Raw genomic sequence first — 10200 nt, 5'->3', positions numbered from 1 at the left:
CTTAGAAAAGTAGCATAGAATTTTCATTTCTATTTATTTCTGTTGTGTATATTATGAGTAACTTTTAAATGTTAGGTAAATTTTTTTTGGATTCCTTTGAATGTTTCTACTTAGGTATAAAACATATCTAGATAAGAATATATGTTTGTATATCTAAACTATTTTAATGCTGATATAACTTTATTTTTTATGTTACAGCATATATTTATAAGTAGTTTACCTTTGACTAAATTCTTTCTTTTGTTTAAATTTTTATTTAAATTCCTGTTAGTTAAATATATCTTTGACTAAATCCTTAAGTACTACCTTAGAAGACACACAATATATCAGTTTTTAGATTTTATGTATTATATGCACATAACCACAATTCAAACCTGTAAAATATTTATAAGGTATTTATGTTGTGATTTTAGCTCAGATTTCATTCATGGTTTAAATCATTTTAAATCGAGTCCAATTCATTTGTGAATTAAATAAAACCCATTTCTGTGCAACCATTCAGTTCTAACGTGGTTGTTCAATCAAAATGTCCATTTCTTCTTTTTTTTAAGATTATATTTATTTATTTTAGAGATGGGGGGGGCAAGCAGAGGGAGGTGACAAACAGACTCCACCCTGAACACAGAGCTGGGTGCTGGGCTTGGTCCCATGACCTGAGCATCAAGAGTTGTATCAAGAGTTGGATGACTGGGCCACCCAGATGCCCCTTGTATTCCTTCTTAATGAATTTTAGGTATATACATAGCGAAAAGCATAGTCAAAGGCATTTAAGCCAGATTTATGAGTCTTATTATTCTATAGAAAGGACAAGTTTGTTCTTCATAAGGGAACCTGGTTAGCCAAAAATGTGAACTTAAAAGAAAGACTAAATGAAGTAAAGATGTCTGCAATGACATTTACATGTCCTAGCCATCTCCCCCTCTTCTGGGTCATGACTGGAGGACAAGTAAATAGAATCAGTATTTTCAAAAAGAAAAGTGCCTGTTAATATCTAAATAACTTTATCTTTTTAAAAATATTTTACTTATTTATTCATGAGAGACACACACAGAAAGAGAGAGAGAGGCAGAGACACAGGCAGAGGGAGAAGCAGGTTCCATGCAGGGAGCCCATTGTGGGACTCGATCGGGGTTTCCAGTATCACACCCTGGGCTGAAGGTGGCACTAAACCACTGAGCCACCTGGGCTGCCTAATCTAAATAACTTTAAATATGCAAAGTAACCAATTGAGTAAATATATGAGGTGATAATTAAATATGTGCCTATATTTTTTCAGGGAATAATTGTGCTACTTGAAGATTCAAGATACAGGCACCATCTTCTACTTCATATTTTTGTTTCATTGTGTTTCTTATTTTTTTTAAAGATTTTATTTACTTATTTGAAACAGGAAAAGTGGGCATGAGTGGAGGGCAGAGGCAGAGGGAGAGGGAGAAGCAGATTCCCTGCTAAGTAGGGATCTTGATGCAAGGCTTGATCCCAGGACCCCAAGATTATGACCTGAACCTAAGGCAGATGCCCAACCAACTGACCCACCCAGGGACCACATTTTGGTTGTTCTGTAATTAGGAAGGTCTTGATGCTAAAATGATCTATTTATTAAATATTTCCTAATTAATTTACATAGAATATTTACAATATAACTTTCCTATAAGCCTGCATCTGTGCAAATGTATATATGTGTGTATATATACAAACACATATATGTATACATATACAAATGCACATATACATATGTAACAAAATGTATATCCATTGTTGCTTTTTGGCATTTCTTTGCTCCTGAGTTGAAATGGTTTCATATATCTATTGGCTAAATCTAAGAAATGCATACATGTCTTAAGGCCATAAAATATTCTAATTTATTTCAATAACTTTATACTCTTTTTCTGAAAGTTCTTTGATATGTTTTAAATTTTATTGACATAAGTCATTCATAATATCCCATTATTATACCTTAAATTTCTTTACTGTCTTTCATTTTTAATGTCAGTAGGGTTTTGTTACCCCAGTTTTGCACTAAAAATAAGAAATATAGTAGGCTATCATGCTATTTCAGTTCTAGGGATACCAAGATAAATTCCTCCTGCAGTATCTCTGAAGGTAAAATCAACCTGAGTACTGCTTTATCCATGCATGCAGCTCATCACCACTTTGTCTCTGGCAGTGAAGTGTTGCTACCAGGATTCTACTCTTCTGATAGCTGTTATTAATATTTAAGTCAAGTGCCCTTTTTAATGGTAGCATCTCACATTGCCTGCTATGACTGAAATTTTCATGGATTTGTATACTATCTCAGCAATGTATCTTTCATACTTTAGTAAAGAGAACGTATTGCCTTCCTAGTATTGAAGGAATGGGAGAGTAAGTCATACTTAATACATTTGCTTCAACACTTTTATTTTTTAAAGTATATGGATTCGTGTTTCTGCATTAGGCAAAGTTCTGGCATCTTAATATTGCTTGATATAGGTCACAGTCAATTCCAAATTCCAGTGAACCAACAAAACACACTGTTAGAAGCCCTCACAGGCATTTAATCAGGAACACAGAACCCTGATAGTCTGGTAATGGCAAGTTTACCTGATCTAACATTATGGAGACATTTTCTTTAACTTGGATCCCAAAGATTTCTCCACTGGATTTTAGATACCATTGCAATGAATAGCTAAAAGCTTATTACCAGCAATTTCAGCAAAATGTCCTCTAATATGCATTTTTATTTTTAAATGTGCTCATTTTGAATCAAAATCATGATAAGGTTATTGAGGAGATTTGTGACATCATAAAGCAGAGTGAGATGACAACAAGGGATAAATCTAGTTATCTAGTTGTTAGAACTAAGGTACAGTTATGCTCTGCTATTGGCATGATCTCTCCTGCTTGCACCTCATGGTTGTCTTTAGATCTTCACCATCCCTAATTTCTTGTGTTTCAAATTTGCATTTATAATATGGTTCTCCATTTTGATCCAGATCCTGCATTTGGTGCTTCAGATTTTAAACCTTTTTTCTTTTTTTTTTTTTTTCTGTTCTCCAGGATACAATATGTAGTTCACAGGTACCCCATGTTCTTTTTTTTTCCCTGATCAGGAGAAGAGTATCGGATTAAAGATTCATGTGGAAATGTACTTCTGAAGTCTGTCACTCAGAAATAGTTTTCCTTTGGCAAGTTGAATTTGCCAGCAGTCCCTCTTCTAACATATTCTTAATGTCAAACCTGTAATTCAGCTGAGATGGATTTGCTTGACTATAATTCTAAAAAGCAACTTAATTAGTTTCCTTGTAATCCTAAACTGGAAATATTTTCTATGCTAGAAATAATCTTTAGTTTGGGTACTACCCAAGAAAACAAAGTCAGAAGTTTTCTTAATATAGTAAAAGCCTAATAAATGCCAGTATTTCCAAATAGTACTGATTAGTATGACCAAACAATAGGTACAAATTGATTAATAAATAATCTCTTAAAATATCTTAATATATTTTAAAACAGCTTTAAAAGGTTTTACTTAGTCTCAGCATTTCAGGAAATACTTATTATACAGAACAAATACATAAAATCGCATCTTTTTTTAAGATTTTATTTATTTATTCATGAGAGACACAGAGAGAGAGGCAGAGACACAGGCAGAGGGAGAAGCAGGCTCCATGCAGGGAGCCTGATGTGGGACTCTATCCCAGGACTCCAGGATCATGCCCTGGGCTGAAGGCAGATGCTCAACCATTGCCACCTAGACATCCCAAAATTACATCTTTTTAAGAAAAAAATAGAAATATCTTTATGCCTTTGAATAACAACAAAAAAAAAAAACAACCCATAGTGATCATAATTCTGACTATAGATGCTGTTTTGATACAATTCCCTTTTTCTGATACTTTTGTCTTCTAAGTATGCTTAGACCTAGAGCTTAGGCTCCTTAGAGCTATGCTTAGATTAAGCAGGAATCATTCAGGGATCCCTGGGTGGCGCAGCGGTTTAGCGCCTGCCTTTGGCCCAGGGCACGATCCTGGAGACCCAGGATCGAATCCCACGTCGGGCTCCCAGTGCATGGAGCCTGCTTCTCCCTCTGCCTATGTCTCTGCCTCCCTCTCTCTGTGACTATCATAAATAAAATAAAATAAAATAAAATAAATTAAAAAAAAAAGCAGGAATCATTCAGATACTATCCTAATAAGAGGCTCTTAATTGATGTTCATTAATTGCTTAATTTGAATGATGAGTCTAGGAGTGACTGAGCTTTTTTTGAATGTGGCTCCTCTTTATCCAGAGACCTATAACCTGAAAGAAACAGGTTATATGTCCCTATACCCAGTATAATGGTGAGATGATAACAGTAATGTAATCTCTCCCTGAGAAAGGTTCTGCTTCCTGAGAGTTGAGTTCTTCCTCGTTGCACTGTTCTCTTTCAACATAGTCTCAGTTCTCTCAGAACTTTGTCTATCTTCTGAAATAGCCTTTGTGTGTGTGCTATCAAAAGTGGCACATATTCACAGCAGTTAAGTAGCTTTCTTACCCTATAGAAAGCTAGGAATCCAGGTCTTTCAGTAATCTGAGCAATCACAATTCCTCTTAGCCCAACCTAGTGGCTTTATTTATTATTTATTGATTGATTTTTGTTGATGCAACTTTCATAAATATTTGTGGAATCAATATATATATATATTTGTGGATATATATATTGTGGATATATATATATATAATAGAAATGTTATCACTTCATGTGGCATATTCAAAATTCTTTCCCAGACTTTTCTCACTTTTGAGTCGCTCATCAGCTGGCTGCAAAACACTCCACATAAGATTGTTTGAGCCTCTTTTGTCTAGGTTTTAGTTTTGTTTTTGTCTGGGGCCTGGTCTACTAGACCCTGGCTTATTAAGTCTTTCTTACTAAAACTTTCAGAACTCTTAAGGGTCTTACAGACACACTCTTGATTTGATCTTTCTTTGGCCCCAGGCCTTGTATTACTTTGAGCATGTTTTAGTAGCTGGGAAGACTGGTGATGACTTGCATTTCAGTTTGACTTTTCCAGCCTAGCAAATACCGTCTCCTCTGTATTGCCTCACCATTCTGCTTGAAAACTGACAGGTTCTTTATGTTGTCTTTCTCTGGCTCATTTTCATCATTCATAGTTAATAAAACCAAAAGGTTACTTTCAGCATTTTGTTTGGTGGTCTCTTTAGTCAGATTGTAACATTCATTAGATACACTTGTTGTTTTCCAAGTTATCACACATGTGAGTTTGGCCATTTATATTTCCACTACTATGTAGCATAAACAGCATAAACTGGAAAACCACTGAGGTGACTATTAGCGAAGGCTGATAGCAAGCCAATGGTTATCAGAGGCTGAAAAAGCAGTGATATGAGTGCTTGTGATAACAGGCTAGAAAATAGGCTGTCTGCCTCCTTCTCCCAAAAGTACTGCCACGTGTGTGTGTGTGTGTGTGTGTGTGTGTGTGTGTGTGTGTGTGTGGCAGCATCCCACTACCAGGAGCCAATTTCTATATAATTTACTAATTGCTGAGGCACTAACCATCCCAAAATAGAGTAGCTTAAAATTAAGACCATTTATTAAGATCGCAGTTACATTCTTGTGTTAGTCTGGTCTGGACCAAGTTCAGCTGATCTGAGCTGGCTTGCTCAGGTGTCTGCTGAGAGTTAGTGGATTGCCTGGAAATGGCTTGCCCCAATGGTCTCACTCTCAACTGTAGACATTGGGTGGGATGACAATGAAAATTATTCCCCTGCTACTCATCACCCAGCATACCAGTTCATATATCTTCACATGATAAATGGGTTCTGAAAGCAACAAGAGAGGAATTTGCAAGATTTTGGGACCTAAATCATGAGCTTGTTTAAAGTTATTTCTATGGCAGCCTAACAGTCAAAAGAAGTCAAAGGCCAGTCAAGAGTGGGGATTTAAAATTCACATGCTTATCTTTGTGGGAGGATCTGAAACTGCTAGGACCATTTTTTCAACCATGTCATTGACTAGTGTAAATAAAGTACAGAAACTTTAGCCTTTACCTAAACTGATATTTCTGAAATGGTCTTGAAACCTGGAATCTACTTATTTTTCTACTAACATATGCCTTTTCCTTGATAAGTAACATCATAAAGTTCATGTTAGAAATAATAATCTCTATTCTCATTAAAAAGAAAAAAAAAGAGTAATGATTAGCCTAGCACAAAATAGTGTCCTTCACAAAGAAATATTAGAGAAAACTAATTAGGCTGGCTGGTTCTAATTAGCAAATAAATTCTACTATGACAGGATTTTAACAACAAAATAGGAAAGAGCAAAAGCACATTAAAACCTTGTTAAAGAAAATATAGTTGCCCCAGACAAAACCAATAAATTATTAGATTAAGATATTTTGATATCATTTACTCACATTCAATTTTATCTGTTTTGTGTTGAGTTAATCACCGAACAAAAACGCAATACTTAATAAAGCCAATTATAAATAAGTAGGCTTTGAATAATTTTCTGAAAGGTGCAACATTTGAGAAAGTTGTTGACTATAAAGGTAGTTAAGATACGTTTCTGGAATTGGCATATCTGTTTTCAGGATCAACAAATTAGTTACACCTATAATTTCATGATTATAAGTACATCTGTCCACTTAAATAATATGATGGATAAGGAAATAAATATCACAGTGTTATTGAAAACATTCTTTGAGTTGAACCATGTATTAGAAATTAATTTATGTAGGTTCTGCTGCTACTCCGAGCTAATTACCAGTGTCATTTCCATAATTATGCACCATATTCATTCCACAGAGCAACACTTAGGATGGAAATAACATAATTTAGCATACCCACTTCAGTAAACTGTAGAGTTGAAAATATGCACGAATAAATTTTAAGGTATATGAGTTTGTGGAAGAGCAGTGTCACAGAATGTCTGGGAAATAAACATTAATATCATTGAATTAGTTATTTTAAACAACCTTGAGCTCATGACTTTGCATAAGCCTGTATTTAAATTCAAAACAGTTAAATATGATTAATGCAAATTCCTCACTCTGAAATCTGTGATTAGACAGATACAAATTGGGTTTAATTTTACCCTATCAAGGAGATATTGATTTAAATATAAGTATTGTGGTCTGTTTTTCAAGACACATGCTAACTTTTTTGATAAAACAAACTTTTAAAGGCATTTTTTAAGCTTAAAAACCGACTTCTGCATGTAACAAAAGAAGAAATGAAAATATGTTTAGCATATTCCTCAGTAATTAACATGATTGTTCACAAACAAACATTTCTTGAGCTGGCATGCATGATATTATTAACCCCCAAATAATCTTGTGACAAAGGGATAAATGTCATTATTTCCCAAATGAAAAAGTCAAGTGTTAGAGAGGTTGTTTGATTCCTGGAACTATCAAAGATAGTAGGGTTAAACAGGGATACTATCCGTGCTTTGGGCCTGTCTTGGTCCTCATCTGGTGTGCTCTCAACATATCACTTTGTCATAAGCTTGACATTTCACTGGGCACTTTTTTTTTTAAGTTTTATTTATTTATTCATGAGAAACACAGGGAGAAAAGCAAAGACATAGGCAGAGGGAGAAGTAGGCTCCCCATAGGGAACTGGATTTGGGACTGGATCCCAGGACCCAAGGATCACACCCAAGCCAAACACAGATGCTCAACTAGGGAGCCACCCAGGCGTCCCTCACTAAGCATTTTAAAGATGTTTTCGAAAAAGAATGCACATTGATTGCTATTTTAAGTGAATACAAATCAGAAGCTTGGCAGAGACTCAGAGGAAAGGCACAATGGTTGCAAAAACGATGAGAAATAATGTTCAGCAATCACTAACTTCCTTCCATCCTTCCAGCTCCTCACCTCTGCCCTTCATTCTTTGCTCTACTCTTTGGCCGCAGTCCTCTTAATTCATCCATAACCACTTGATGTTTTCTAATTTCCTCTGCCCTGGGCATGTTACATGGGACTACCCACCATGTTGATTCTGCAATGCCTACTATCGATTGGCATACTACTACTTAATGGCTGAGTGAGTCAACTCAGGAGTTTTGCAAAGACATTCAACACACAGATGTTTTTTCCATCCTCTTTGCAGACTCTTAAGATCTATTTCAACCTCACTCAAGATGTAGAAAAAAACCTTTTAAGCAAAACTTAGCTTTTTAGTAAAAACACAGAATTTCCTACTTAGTATATAGCTGTTGTCTCATTTGAATGATTTTGGTTCATTTGTATCTGCTCATTCACTCAGTTTGTAGCTTATTTCATTGAAAATTGGAAAATGTCAAAATATTTTCTTTTGAAAATAGGTATATATAAAATTAGTTTTAAAAAACATAATATATTAGGATATGTGCTTTATATAAATTAAAATAGTATATCAACAATCTTTAGTACACTCAATTAATATCCTAAACCCATATTATCTAGCACAAACCACCAGAAAAGACAATTTTCTTTTTTAGCCTATTCCCATTGGCCACACATATGCCTAACCTACTGTACTTTGCTAACCATCTGGTTCTGTCACCATTTGTTTAATTTTATTTATTAACTCATTCAACAAACTTTAACATGTGGAAGTTTCCAGGATAATACATGTCTTGTAGCATATGCTCTAAAAGTTCATCTTTTAGATATTTCCAAAGTGAAAGTATTTTGTTATTTTTTTGAAGATGAAAAGACAATGTGTCAATGCTTTTGAATATTAAACCACTGTTTTTGAATCCTTCCTATATGTTAAGTAATCTGCTAATCACTTCACATAACACTTAATTTGCACCACAACCTGTGACAATATACTGTGAAATATGGAATAATATATTCATGTATTTACATAATTGATTTATTCACTTAATTGACAACTGTTGCTACTCATTATGGCCAGGCTGGTAAGCATGAATCCATATGAAAAGCTGTAGAATCAACTCACAGCATGGTTAGTGGTTAGTGATAATAAAGTTTTGTCACTGCAATTATTTTTATTCCTATCACCATCTTATTTCTGGTTAGTATAGATTATAATTGATCCCATTTCTTAAGTGAGGCTCTAGTTTCATATTTCAAGCAATACAAATAAATACCATTAGTAAAAGTCCCACAGAAACACAATAATTTTTTTTATTATTAAAACACTGCTAAAATAATATCCCAGTTTATAGGACCAAACAGAATTGTACTTGGCCTATCTGTAATGAATGTTAAAATTGAATGGAAATGACTCGTAATTAATTAATCAAGTTCCATACATGAATCCTTGCATTTTTCTTTTACTTCTTTTTGTTTAGAATCATGTAATTTTAGATTTCTTGGAGTTAGAATTCTTAGACATTTTAAGTGGGGAAGATGAAGATTCATTATTGAGGTATGTAATTTCAGTGTGATATTTGAAATTTATCTAGTCAGTTTATCTAGTAAATCTCATCAGATTTGAGATTTAAATGATAAAGCCTTAGTAGCAAGACAGTAAGGTTATGAAGAATTGAATTTAGAGAACAAGTAGACCTTCCTCCATTTCTCCACAGTGCTATAACCTAGGCCATATATTTTAAATTTACAGTGTAAGAATTTGGGGCAGGCATACCGGTTTCAACAACAAGATATTATTAATGGAGTACATCCAAACATTTACGTTCCTGCACTCCTGTGACCTCATATATATCAACCAGTCATGATCAAGTGCATTTGCTCAGAGTAGTCAATATTGTTTGAACTCAGATGAATTCTATAGTTAGGAAACTTGGATTGTGTGGGTGTAGATGAAGAATGGTTCAGTGAATTGTTCATTATCAGAATGTCTAAGGTTAAGTGGAGAATTAAACTGACCAAGGCCTACAATCTAACTTCCTAGCCAGGCAGAAGGGCAGCTAACTCTTTAACAGCAAATTCCTTTATCTATAATTACCTACCTCTTTTAACTCTTCTAAGATCTGTCAGCATGAGTCTCCTAATTTTATAAATGATTGCATTATTTAGGTTGCAGGGTTGTTTTTTTCCTTTTCCTTTATCTTTTTTTTTTTTCAGCTTTTTCAGTGAGCCCCTTAAAAAGAAATAGAAAAGTCCTTTCCTGATTTTGTCCCTAAACTCCCACTGTTTGATGGATTGTAATCAAGGTGGTAATGTGAAAAAGTGACATATTTGGATAATACCTTTCCACTTCCAAATTTTACATCAATGCTCTAATATCAGTGCTGTCCATGGC

Source organism: Vulpes vulpes, unplaced genomic scaffold (genome assembly GCF_048418805.1).
Source record: "Vulpes vulpes isolate BD-2025 unplaced genomic scaffold, VulVul3 Bu000000635, whole genome shotgun sequence".
Classification (NCBI taxonomy): domain Eukaryota; kingdom Metazoa; phylum Chordata; class Mammalia; order Carnivora; family Canidae; genus Vulpes; species Vulpes vulpes.
The sequence above is the reverse complement of the archived record's forward strand: the minus strand, read 5'-3'. Positions refer to the sequence as shown.